We start from the raw sequence: 14703 nt of genomic DNA on the forward strand, positions 1-14703 counted from the left end.
TGGCTTTGATCTGTGTTTCCTTGATGACAAGTGATGTTAAGCACTTTTTCATGTGTCTGTCGGCCATCTGTATGTCTCCTTTGTAGAAATGTCTATTCATGTCTTCTGCCCATTTCTTGACTGGATTATGTGTTTTTTGGGTGTTGAGTTTAATAAGTTTTTTTATAGATCTTGGATACTAGCTCTTCGTATTTTCTTAAAGAAAATATTTCCAACCAGTGTGTGGCAAAATAATATCTTCTAGTAGATTTTGGATCTACACTGAGAAGATTGTTTAGAACAAAATTCTACTACTTGTTTTATTGTCAAGACTTGCTTCATCACTCATCCATGGAGGAACAGATCTAATATTCAATACAAAACAGTCTTTCTTTATTCTTTATGACTGTCAGTAATCCCCTGGTTCTTTACAGAATGGGGCTCTGTGTTCACTGTTTTAGGTTTCTGTATTACCTAATCTTCTACATAAGAGCTATTTTAATTTCCCTAAAAAAATTAATGTAATAGTGAAATGATGGAATAATTTAGTAAGCTTTCTTATAGCTATTTATGATGAAAATGAACACATTTAAAAAGTAATTGTTTATAAATGGATTAATGATGCAGTATTCTTTACATATCAAATTAGGTTTCAATCCTTTTTAATTTTATTATTTTTATATTTCTCACATATGTTGAGAAATGACTGATGACTATATAGAAACATGACAAAGTGGAGTTGGAACTCAGAAACTAAGAAGCTTATTTGAGGGCAACCGGGGTGGCTCAGCGGTGTAGCGCCGCCTTCAGCCCAGGGCGTGATCCTGGAGACCTAGGATTGAGTCCCACGTTGGGCTCCCTGTATGGAGCCTGCTTCTCCCTCTGCCTGTGTCTCTGCCTCTCTTTCTCTGTGTGTCTCTCATGAATAAATAGATAAAATCTTTTTTTTTTTTCAAAGAAGCTTGTTTGAATTTTAGATACCTTTTACAAAATTTAGGAATCTTAAACTGCTATTGTAACTCAGTTTAACAAACACTGTTTTGTGAGGGAATAGGTGATTTTGGTGATAGAAAAATGGCCCTGCTGAAGTTGTTATTGCTTCCTTTTTATAGGCTTCCTTATTCGTTCTTCCACCTTGTAATAAAATTGGCCTCTTAGAAAATTTGAAATTGTTCAACTGTGCCAAGTGCTGGCAGCTACAAGTACATCGTTAAAACACCAACGTTAAAAAAAAAAAAAAAATCAAAGCTCAATTATCATACATGATAGATGCCTGAAGCAATGTGAATCTTAAAACAAGCAAACAAACACACAGAAAGTTCCCTAAATCTGCAAATAAGAAGTTTAGTCATATGTATATATTTTTAAATTCATTCCTATCCTTCGTGCTTCTTAATGATGGATCCTCTTGCCTTCTCTAAATACCTAAATACCCTTTCATTCTCTCATTTTGTTTATACTTGAATACATTTAGCAAAAGTATTCATTCTCATACCATATGACAGTAATGAGAGGCATTTCCATAAGGTGATTGAATACCTCCTTGAATTTTTGACTACTAGAAACTTTGAGCAGACATCATTCCAGTTTGAGATGCTGAACTATGGTCTATCTATCCCATTTTTTGCTGTTGTTTGTTGTTGTTATTATTATTATTATAAATCATTTATGACAATCAAAGAGTATATAAGAGTACAACTATTCATTCAGGATGGATGAAGAACAGTAATTAGATGTTAGATTTACCTTTTTGTTAATTATGATCTACCTACTTTACATATTTATGAGCTCTTAAACATACCAAAGAATCTGTATGGCAATTATTCTACTCCAAATATTTCCTAATTGTAATGTCCCATCACTATCAATTTATATTTGGTAGTACTGGCTTTGTCTTCTTTTACTTCTTTTTATAGTGTCTCCTTTAGTGGGTCAAGTAATTAGTATGTAAGTTTGAGGAAATAAAATTGCTTTTATTATTTTGTTTTATGAAACTTGATCTAACAGAGTAGAAAGAAACATACGAGAATAAGAAATAGCATGAAGAGATATGGATCATGGGTAATGACTAAAATGAAAGCAAGGGTTTAGTGTAAACATAATCCACTTTACCCTGAGTTGATCAAGGAGACAAAAGTTGAATGGGACTACAATGAAGTCATAAATTCTGCCAGAACATTTAGATGGATGTATATGATGAGAAGGTTGTCAGGGAAAGGAGATTTTTTTTTAATTTATTTTTTATTGGTGTTCAATTTACTAACATACAGAATAACCCCCAGTGCCCGTCACCCATTCACTCCCACCCCCCGCCCTCCTCCCCTTCCACCACCCCTAGTTCGTTTCCCAGAGTTAGCAGTCTTTACGTTCTGTCTCCCTTAGGGAAAGGAGATTTTTAAGGGTATTTCTTCTCAATGAAATAGAATAAAATTATACCTCATGATATGAAATAACAGGATTATTGATCATGCAACATTTTTATTTAATGTGTGACTACAATAGATATCTAATTTATATATATGTATATATATGTATATATATACATATATATAAAATAGATTTAAGGCTAGACTATAAAGACCATAATCTTGGATACAAGAGAGAGTAATTTGGATTTTATTTAGTAGGATTATTTTTGGGTAGTGTTGTGTTGCCAGTGTTAGAGGGCTAAAGGTACATGAGCAACAGGCCAGTTAAGAAGGTACTGCAATTGCAAATGCATGAGATAATACCGCATGAGGCAGTAAAATGGATGCCAAACTAAAAGAAAAAATAGATTTGGGGAAATACAAAAAAAAAAAATTAGTAAGATTTTATTGCTGGCTCTGAAAAGTATATTGTTGTTTATAGTTCAAGATTGACAAGATAGAATTATAGTGTTTGTTGCATTTTCAGCACTCAAACTACATCAAAGTGTTTCACTAATCATCCTTTATTAGTTAGTTAAAAAGTATGTAAGCAGTTTATTAAAAATATAAGAACTCTTATAGTGAATTTAATAAAGATTAAAAATAAAATATATAATGAACCCAAATCCAACACATATACATATACAACATATGTTTAACTACATTCCTAGCCATATGTTTAATTATTAAACTTTAATTTTATCTTATGTATAATTAATATGCAAACATCAAGTTTTATATAATACTTTCAAAAAGCTTATGTCAGAATATGGTCCTGTGTCATTAGTGTTTTTAAAATTTCAATATTAAAATGCATAGCATGCAGTTTATTGAAGCATCACCTGTGGCTATGCATTTATGCTGCTTCTTAATTATTAGACTTTTCTATCCATTCTTTTGAGATCTTTATTACTAAAATCTTTGCACATCCCTAGGTTTCCTCTTGATATGACTATCTAAATGCAACATTAAATTAAAAAATAGAAATTAGTTGTGTTCTCATCAGATATGTTTAAAAGACAACTGCATTTAACAAACTTCTTTTATTCACAATTTAACATTACTATCATTTTTCAAGATCTTTGCTAATTTGACAGATTAAACGTGGTAATTTATTTTTTACTTCTTTAATTATTGGATTTATATTTCTAGATACTTATTAGTAATCAATATAACCTACGTGCACTCTCTGTATGATGACCTATTGTGTTTCTAATTTAGTTATATGATTATTAGTATAAATAATATGGATTAATTTTAATGATTTTTTATTGTTTTTGATGTCTTTAAGTAATTTCTTATACAAATGTCATATCTCATATGTAACACTCCTTTTTTCATGTTATAATAAATTTTGTCACGTTCTTGTCCTCATTTTTATAGTCGCTTTAACATTAGCAGGTCATTACTAGAGTTTATTTTGTTTTGGTGAAAACACAAATGAGTTTTTTGGTATAAAGTAACTCCAAAGTTATCATTTATTGCAACTTAGGAAATTGATTAATTCTGTATCAAAACTAACACTAATATTTAATGTTCTCTCTCCAATTAAAATATAACTAATTCCTTGAAAAATATACATCCAAAATGTATGCAAACTCTGGCTCTCAGTATAACCATTCTTTCTTTAACTGTTTTACCAAGTTATACTTTAACTGTCACTGCTTGAGAGTTCCGTTTTCTCCACATGTTCCCCAATGTGCTATAACTTTCAGACTTCTAAATTTTAACCAAAATGATAAATATGAAATTGCTAGTACTAGTATATTAGCTTACCTGAGTGCTAAACATCTTGAGTACTCTATACTTATGAGCTACACTAGCTTTTCTACTTTAAAAATTGTTTACAAACTTTTACACTAAACTATTGTGTTTGTCTAATAGTCTTACAGAACATCTATATAATTTTGGCCTAGTTCTATTTACATTACTTCTTTTAAAAATATCATTTCTCATTCATGGCTTGTATTTCATATTTTGTGATACATTTTATACAGTAGAATTTCAGTATATTAAAATTTCAGTGTTATTAACATGTCCGTTACATCTTGCCAAACATTAAATTGGGTTTAGCCATGTAGTTCTTCTGATTCAAATGTCATATCTCATTCAAATGTCATTGGCTCGCGTCATGACTCAGCTGCACTGCATTAGTGGCTGGATTGGGCTGGAAAATTCAAGAAGGCTTTATTACATCCTTGGCACCTCACTACACATCCACATGTTTCTCTTTCTCCATGTGGCTCTCTTGGTCCTTCACACATTGTGCTGATCTAAGGAAACTCAGACAACTTACGTGGCATGTAGCTTCTAAGGAGTATTCTAGGTATGAAAAAGGAAGCTGCGGGACTATTGAGGTCCAATGTCAGACTTTAACAAAGAATCATTTCCAGCATACTTACTTGACCAAAGCAAGTCATGGGCAAGCTCATTTTAAAAGGATGGGAATAGGGATCCCTAGGTGGCACAGCGGTTTAGCGCCTGCCTTTGGCCCAGGGAGCGATCCTGGAGACCCAGGATTGAATCCCACGTCGGGCTCCCAGTGCATGTAGCCTGCTTCTCCCTCTGCCTATGTCTCTGCCATTCTCTCTCTCTCTCTCTCTGTGTGTGTGACTGTCATAAATAAATTAAAAAAAAAAAGGTTGGGAATATAAATCTACTTCTCAATAGGATAACTGGCAAAGATTTCATAGCCATCCTTAATCTTCCATGGATTTATTTCAGACAAGATACAATTATCTTTTTCCAGTAGATTTGAATCTAGAAATACATTTCTAAAGTTGTATATGTGTGTATGTATATGTGTGCACAGTAGACTAGTATCAAAATCCCAAGGGTAGGCCATTAAGATGGAAAGTCAGAAAAGATGTTGCATCTTTGAGTCCAAAATAAATACGATAGTCTAGCAGTCTGGTACCCAGGCAGGATATCTATATTGTAGTCTTGGGGCAGAATTGCTTCTTTGGGATATCTCAGTTTTTACTCTTAAAACCTTCAGCTGATAGGATTAAGACCTTCACCAGCATTATCAAGAGTAATATCCTTTACTTACAATTAACTATTGTAAATGTGAATCACATCTACAAAATACCATCATAGCAACATCTCTAGTAGCCTTTGATCAAACAACTGGGCACCATAGCCCAACAGGTTGACATAAAATTAATCATCACAAGTCTGAGGCAAATGGGTGCACAGTTCTGAAAGAGGACCAGAGGGCTAGAGTACTAAGGGTGTTGCAAGCGAAGGTGTGAGTATAGTCCAGACGAGGTGGATCCGTGATATTTTCTTAATAAGAGCTATAAGCACACACTCAGTTATTCTAGCCTGTTTGACCTAATAGCATATGAACCCCAAATGCCTCAAGATAATTCATTGACTGGCCTTATTTGAGTATAACAAATATTTCCTAAAAGTAACCACATCTTCTCTTAAAACTTTTGTCTAAGCTACCATCATTTCTTGGTTGGACAATTGCAACAACCTAAGAGGTTGCAATTAGAATGGCTTCATTTCTACCTTGCTATTATCCCGTACTCACAGAGCAGCCTAATAATAGTTCAAAAGTGGGTTTCAGGGTTTAAGCCATCTCACAGCTTAAAATCCTCCATTGTTGTTTCAATTAGATTAAGTCTGAATTCATGAATATGATCAATCTGGCTCTGTATAGTCTGATTACTCCTAGTTACCTGACTACAACTTCTTTTGTTTTCATCTTTTTTTCATGATCCAGCAAAAAATTAACTTTAAGTTTTTTCTTTACAGAAATAAAATACATTTACCAGCTTAACCAAAGTATACAATTAATGATTTTTAATATATTCACAATGTTGTTCAATGATTGACACTATCTAATGCCAGAACATTTTTATCTCACCCAAAAGAAACCCTGGACCCATTAAGCAATCACTTTCCATTTTCTCTTCTTCCCTTACCCCCAAAACGAAACAAAACAAAACAAATCTAAATTGAAACTTAGTTTTGGGAAACAACAAAAAATATATTCTGTTTTCTATAAAATAAGGGTGATCATGATCCACCTGTGTTTGAATAGAGAAATGACATGCTTCATAACTGGAATGTGCAACACAGTGAATATGAACACCCCTAGGTGTTCAAAATCAGAAAAGTAGTTAATAGTGTTAAAGAGATATTATAATAGAGTTTGTTCCTGCCCCTGGAGAAATTCATTTAGAAACTGGAATCTAAACTGGGATTCATAGTTATTATTAAGTTGAAGAGAAGTCCTCCTATTGCCATGGGATGCTCAACACACAAAAATACTGAATGACACTCGTTCTAGAAGTGTTGCACAGATATTATCATCTCCACAAGATATGAAATAAATATTATGATATGTTAACTTGTGCTACATGGTAGCAGTGGGTAGATGTGCATATGCTGTATTAGTCTGTGAGGATTTATTAAAATCAATATAGAAATGATTTTAAAAGGCTGGTTCTTATATAGGCGCATGAGGCTTCTCAGGGGAAATCGTTAATCAATTACAATAGCATGTATTATATTTACATGAACAAGGGTGATGCCTGATACTTGCGAATAAAAGCCAAAGAAAACAATTTAGGAATGACTCACAGAGCAAATTTCATGCTTGAAAAGTTCATGAATTAAAACTCATTAATTGAAAACTCTTCTCTTTGCCTTTCCTAATTTTTGACTTAAAGATGACATTGATTTGAAAGGAAATGTTAAATACGTATATATTCAACAAACTCTTTAATTATTAATCTATTAGGTTATATTATAAGCAATATCTACTTAATTTTATTTATTTTTTTTAAATTTTTTATTTTTATTTATGATAGTCACACACAGAGAGAGAGAGAGAGAGAGAGGCAGAGACATAGGCAGAGGGAGAAGCAGGCTCCATGCACCGGGAGCCCAACGTGGGATTCGATCCCGGGTCTCCAGGATCGCGCCCTGGGCCAAAGGCAGGCGCCAAACCGCTGCGCCACGCAGGGATCCCTCTACTTAATTTTAAAATGATTACATAAACCCTGTTAGTTACTAATCTTAAAGGTAAGCTTTCAAGTATTACACCATTTCATAATTGGCTCATATATTTTTTCTGTGTCCTCCATACTAAGTTTCTCACTTATAGAAATATTAGATTACTATAAAATTATGAAGGTAGAAAGAATTTCTTTATAATAAAGTGCACTTAAATTTTATAATCTTTGTGTGTGATATAAAGCTTGGAATCCAAATAAGAAGCAGATCTATCCAGATAAAAATGTGAAGCATTTTCCCTTCTATAATCTATCATCTAAAATTTGGAAATTGTATTGCAGGAAAAAAGAAGGATTTAGTCATTGATCACAAAAGGCTTAATATTTATTTGTGTAGACATTAACATACCCATGTCCATACATAGAATATATTTACCAATATTTTAATTTGAAGTGATACTGCTGACCAAGATTAAAGTTAATTACATAATGATGATTTTGAATTATTGTAGGAAAACAATTAGTAGTAGAAAAAAAGAAGGGGTAAAATACTGTAGTTTTAGCTTCTGAATGTGTTAGCATGTGTGTGCACACAAACACGTGCACTCACTCATGCCTTGTTCATCAGAATTCATCCCAGAACAATATTTTCAAGCAAGTGATTATCTAACTCACCTAATTATGTATGAAAATAATATAATTTCCCCTAAAGGAAATTAAAATAAAGAGGTATTTCTACTAGTAGGGTTTTCAGATGTTTGAAAGATACTAACATATTCATTGGTAAGTGAGGGAGGCCTCTGTCTGGATATTTCAAACCCAAAACAATATCAGAAACTGAATGTGGCTAGCACACAGATGAAGACTTCAATTTGTGAATTATGAATTTGAGATCTTGCCCTTTATGTTTGTTTGGCAAATGTCAACTATTTGCAGTATGACTAAGATTACATCTCTCCTCTGAGGGACTGGTTAAGGATTCTTTTTGTTGCTCTGGAATAGCAAACCCCATTTAGGGATTGTTACAGTGATAACTAAAGGACAAGTTACAGATCCCTGATGAGGACCAAGATGCACACTACAGCAGTCATTTATAAAAATGATTAAGCAATCATTTGGCCATCTTGTTTTCCACTTGTTCAATGTTGTTTATTTCAGAATTGAGTGGTTAACTATTTGTAGGATTTCTTGTTAGTTTAAATTCATATTGTATGATACAAAAATTTATGATTTGGTCCAAGCTAAAATAGAATTGTTTTATAGTTATTAATGAATGTTCTTGTTAATATCTACTTCTCTTTACTATATGCATCCTCCTTTGCGTTACCTGATTTCTCAATCAGCCAAGATAATTAGCTTTGGCTACCCCTCATCATGCCTGTTCCACTTCATATTTTCATCACTACTTTCAACAAAAATTCTCCAAAATAGAGCTGGGGAAGCATTAACATATGAAATGCTTAAACTTGTGGTTTGTGTCTTCAACATACTACCTTTTTTCCAACAAGCATATTTTTTCATTAGCCATCTAATTACTATATTAGTGTTGCAAGTGAAGTAAATTAGATAAATACACAGAGAAAACCAACATAAAAGCAAATAATATTTTACCTCAGACTTTAAATCAGTGAAAGGAAATGCAGTTTCAAAAAATGAAAAATGCATAATTAGACTGTCAACATATCACATGAGAAAAATATTCTAAAATATGTTTATTATCAAATTATCAAGTAAGTTAATGGAAAAAAATTATAACAAGAACAATATAATCTCTCAACTCAGAAATAACATTTCTATTATAAAATAGAACACAGTAGATGTGTTCAAGTTGCCAATAAAATTAGGACCTTAATGTATTAATATCATGAGTTTATAAGTCTTATGGTGATTAGGACTAAATATAACAACTTAAGTTTTAGAATTATATATCTAAAAAACACATAAAGTAAGTAAAAAAGGTAGAACAGGCTGCCTAGAGAAAAGGGATTTGTTCAGTTCTCCAATTTTATGTTTTACATAAATTTAAACCTGTAGTCTTTATTTTTTATTTAGTGTTTTTGACAATTGTGAATTCTACATATTTAATGTGTACAATCTGATTATTTCATAGAAATATACCATGTGAAAAATAAATCACCACATTCAAGCTAATTAGCATACCTATCACCTCAGATTGTTACTTTTTTGCTTTTTTTTTTGTTTTATTTCTGTAATGAGAATACTTCAGATTTACCTCCTTGATAAATATCAAGTATATAATAAAGTGTTGCTAAATATAGTTTGCATTGTTGTACATGTGATCTCAATAGCTTATTCATCTTGCATAACATTTCACCGATTTCTCTCTCCCACAGCCTATGATAACCATGACTCTACTCTCTGTTTCTGTGAGTTTGGTTATTTCATATTCCACATGTAAGTGAAATCTATGATTTTTAAGTATGTGTTTGCTGGGATTCAGAAATGCATAAGCCTATTTATAAGATAGATATAGGTAATTTGAAAAATTATTGCTTCATTAGGTTGTGAAAAATGAGGTAGTAAAAATCATCAGAAAAATTTTTTTGAATACTTCAATTTCTAGAATGATATAATTTGATATGAACGAACTTTCTGGTATAATTATTAAATTATTTGAAATAACTAACAAAAAGTTATTAAGAAGAAAAAAAAATGAAAGAATGAAGTTGGAGAAGAACCTGAAAACTGAAGTGAAAGAAATTACATAAATATAATTTATTACCTTGGGAATAGAAATCTATGGATTATTAATTCTTTCCTCAGACTCCCAACTTGCTTAGTCTTTTGGTCATCATTATTTTGGTGTCAAGCCTAAAAATTCAATGCCTAGTTAAAGATCTTGTTGATTTTTTTTTTCAAAAATTCAGTTTTGTTTTATATTTGTCCTGAACCATTTTGATTTTATTTTTGTGTAAAATGTGAGGTTTAAGTTAATGTTTCCTTTTTGTGGGTGTTTAGTTGATCTAGAGACATTTGTTGAAAAGGATATCTATGTATCCTTTCTACACTGAATTTATTTTACACCTTTGCCAAAATCAGTTGGATATATTTATGTGGGTCTGTTTCTGAGTTTTTTTTTTTTTAATTTTTTTTTTTAATTTTTATTTATTTATGATAGTCACACAGAGAGAGAGAGAGAGAGAGGCAGAGACACAGGCAGAGGGAGAAGCAGGCTCCATGCACCGAGAGCCCGATGTGGGATTCGATCCCGGGTCTCCAGGATCGCGCCCTGGGCCAAAGGCAGGCGCCAAACCGCTGCGCCACCCAGGGATCCCTGTTTCTGAGTTTTTAATTTTGTTTTATATTCATCTATGTGTCTTTTTCCTCAACCAGTAATTGTCTGTCTTGACTATTGTACTAGGTAATAGGCTTTAATAGCAGATAATTATTTCCTCCTTATTATTTTTTAGTATAATTTTACCTATCCTAGTGCCTATTCCATTCTACATAAATTTTAGAAATAGCTTGTCTATATTTGCAGAAAGTTTTCTGGAATTTTGACAAGAATTGCATTAGCTCTATAAATCAATTTGGAAGTAATTGACATTTTTACTTTGTTGACTCTATGAATACAGTATGTCTTGATTTTTTAAGCCTTGATTTATTTCAAAATAATTTTGTAATTTTCAGCATATAGATCCTAAATGCTCTGTTAAGTTTATACCTAAGCATTTGATTTCTTTTGGAGTAATTATAAATGTGTTTGCATTTTAAATTTGCTTTTACACCTGTTCATTATTAGCACTTAGAATTGAAATTGAATTTTGTGTATTGATATTGTGCCCTATTGGCCTTGTTGACCTTACAGTTCTAAGACTATTTTTGTAGATTTTGGGGGGATATTCTATGCATACAATATCTGCAAGTAAGAACAGTTTTACTTCTTTCCAATCTATATGATCTTATATCATTTTTAAAAAATATTTTATTTGAGAGAGAGAGCAAGAGAGCATGAGCTAGGGGAGGGGTAGACTCCCCATTGAGCTGGGAGCTCGATGCAGGGATCCATTCCAGGACCCCAAGATCATGCCTTGAGTGAGCTGAAGTCAGACACCTGGCACCCCTCTATGATCTTATTTCATTTTTATGCCTAATTGTAATGGCTAGTATATTAGGTACTTGGTTGAATAAGAGTGATGAAAACAGACATTCTTGCTTCTTCCTAATATTACAGGGAAAGTGCTCAGTCTTTTTTTTTTTTTTAATTTTTATTTATTTATGATAGTAACAGAGAGACAGAGAGAGAGAGAGAGAGGCAGAGACACAGGCAGAGGGAGAAGCAGGCTCCATGCACCGGGAGCCCGACGTGGGATTCGATCCCGGGTCTCCAGGATCGCGCCCTGGGCCAAAGGCAGGCGCCAAACCGCTGCGCCACCCAGGGTTCCCAAGTGCTCAGTCTTTTAACACTAAGTATGATGTTGTTGGTTTTTGTACATGATCTTCATCAAATTGAAGTGGTTCTCCCCTATTCCTAACTTGCTGAGAATTTTTATCATGAATGGTTGTTGGATTTTTACCAAATGCTTTTTCTGCATCAACTGATATTATCAAATAATTTTTCTTCTTTAGCCTATTGTGATGGTGGATTACAGTAATTGATCTTCAAATGTTTAATGAACTTATTTTTCCACCCCTATATTCTGGGCTGGCTCATTAACCAGTGATAGAAGCAACCCTTTCCATTGTTGTCACATGGACACATATAGGCTAGCTAGTGGGGTGATGGAGACTATGTATACTAGAGACATAACATGCCCCCTGTGGCTTTCTTAAAAGCCAAATCCCACAAAATCAGCAGCTGTTTGAATGAACTTACTGAGAGTAAAACAACTACCTGCTAACCTGCAGACTCCTGAGCTATTAAATGCTTCTTGTTTAAGCAATTGAGTTAGGGGTAGATTATTATGTAGCGTAGTATACCTGATATAACAACAGCCTTGTAAAAACAGTATCAGAAAGTTTGTTTTCAAAATAAACTGAATTTCAATAATTTAGATAGTCAAAGAAAAAATAGACAAAAATTATCTACATGCCCAAGCTGATTTGATGTTAATAAGTGTAAGATGGATAAAAACATAGTTTCCATACATATTTTCTCTTCTTTTGTGGAGCCAATATGGAGAATCATTTTAAATTATTAACTATTAAATCCATCTTATAATTTTTTTATTTTTATTTTATTTATTTTATTTTATTTTATTTTATTATTTTATTTATTTTTTGAGAGAGAGAGTGCAAGCAGGGGGAGGGCAGAGGAAGAGAGAGAGAGAAAGAATCCCAAGCAGGCTTCACACTCAGCACAGAGCCCAAGGGGCTCAATCCCTGAACACTGAGATCATAACCTAAGCCAAAATCAAGAGTCAAATTATTAACCGATTGAGCCACCCAGGAGTCCCTAAATCCACCTTATAAAAAGCAAACTAAATTCCTTGACAAGGTGAAAACATACATACATGATTTAAATGAAGTAATATCCAGGTTCAGATGTACTACATTCTCAAATACTAAAAACAAATCTGTTCTCATCATGAAACCTTTATGATGAATGTAAAAGGCAGGAAGATAAGCAAAGAGATTAAGAGAGAAAAAGGCATTAATATCGTAAAGCCATAGAAAGGAGACTGAGAAAACTGTAGACTTCTTACTTGACATTAAAAAGAAAAAAAGAAAAATCAATACAATATTTAGGTCAAGCTTATTGATCTTTTAAACAACCATTATTGGGATGCCTGGGTGGCTCAATGGTTAAGCATATGCCTTTGGCTCAGAGTATGGTCCTAGGGTCTGGGGATTGAGTCCTGCACTAGGCTCCCTGAGGGGATCCTGCTTCTCCCCCTGCCTATGTCTCTGCCTCTCTTTCTCTCTCTCTATGTGTGTCTCTCATGAATAAATAAAATCTTTAAAAAACCCATTATTTATATACTAATTTCTGTGTTCTGAAGCGCATCCACAAAATGCCATTGGAGCATCACAACTACTCATTAACATATTATTTTATCCCCATTCATAAATTAAGGTACCTGATAGTTTATGGGATTTTGAATTGCCTAAAATGTTACCATATTCAAGGAACAGAACTGGAACTGGATAGAATTCAAGTATTCCAAACCGTATCCAGTGTAATTTGTGCTTTGTCAAATTTCCTACATCTGTGTCCAAGTTGTTTTTTGAAACATTTTGTGCAATGAATCAGAACCAATCTTGGGACATATAATATTAACAAGTCAAATATCCACTGGGAATCTATCAATCTATATCGATGTATGATTAAAACTGTAGGAAATAAATACACTCACAAGTTTTGCAGGAAATCAGCCAGCGTGCATTATTTGTATTTAATTTTATTTAAATGAGTGGGTTTTTTTTTTTTTAAGATTTTTAATTTATTTATTCAGAGAAAGAGAGAGAGACTGAGAGGTAGAGACACAGGCAGAAGGAGAAACGGGCTTCACGCAGGGAGCCGGACGTGGGACTAGATCCAGAATCACACCCTGGGCTGCAGGCGGCGCTAAACGGCTGCGCCACCGGGGCTGCCCATGAGTGTTCTTTTTATATTAAAACATTTTCAGCTAATTTTTGCATAGAAGAGACCACATTTAATTGATTTTATTGATTTCACATGAAAATAACATAAACTCACAGCATGACATTGTGTTTAGAAATATACACATGTGCGGAATAATATACTAAGATTAGGAAATAGAAATTTAGAATTGAATCAAGGGAGTTGCAATTTATAATCTGAGTAAGCTACAGCTGGGATGCAGTGTTCAGTTCTATATACTGCTAATAGCTTTTAAAAATAGTCTTTACATCAAAATCTATTAACTAACTAATTTATATTAGTCAGTGTGTCACTAGGTAAGTGTACAAAGCAAGACAAAACAATATCCTTGTTCTCAGATTCCCATGGTCTAGTTGTGATGTTGGGTAGAAATGCAAATCTTTGTGAAATGATATTAAAAAATGATATGAATAGGGGTTTAGTCCCTGATTAAATTAAGTAGAATGAATTTGGGTCCTCATATAAATAATTATTAAAAATATGGAAATAGTTATATATTGTGAAGATTGGCAATTGCCTCACAATTTAAAATATTTTCATATGGAAGAAAGCTTATACTATGTAATGCTAGCAGCTGGAAATTTATGAGTTTTGTTTGTTTTTGTTTATTTTATTTTTTGTAATTAAGTACAAAGATGTTCTGGGAGGTCCCTAGGCCTCAACATAATGGAAGATATTTCAAACAATCAAAATGCTCCTGAATTCATTAGATTACTATTAGAGAGAGTGAGCTCTCTGACAAGGGACATATTCAGAGAGA

Source organism: Canis lupus, chromosome 8, assembly GCF_011100685.1.
Source record: "Canis lupus familiaris isolate Mischka breed German Shepherd chromosome 8, alternate assembly UU_Cfam_GSD_1.0, whole genome shotgun sequence".
NCBI classification, from domain to species: domain Eukaryota; kingdom Metazoa; phylum Chordata; class Mammalia; order Carnivora; family Canidae; genus Canis; species Canis lupus.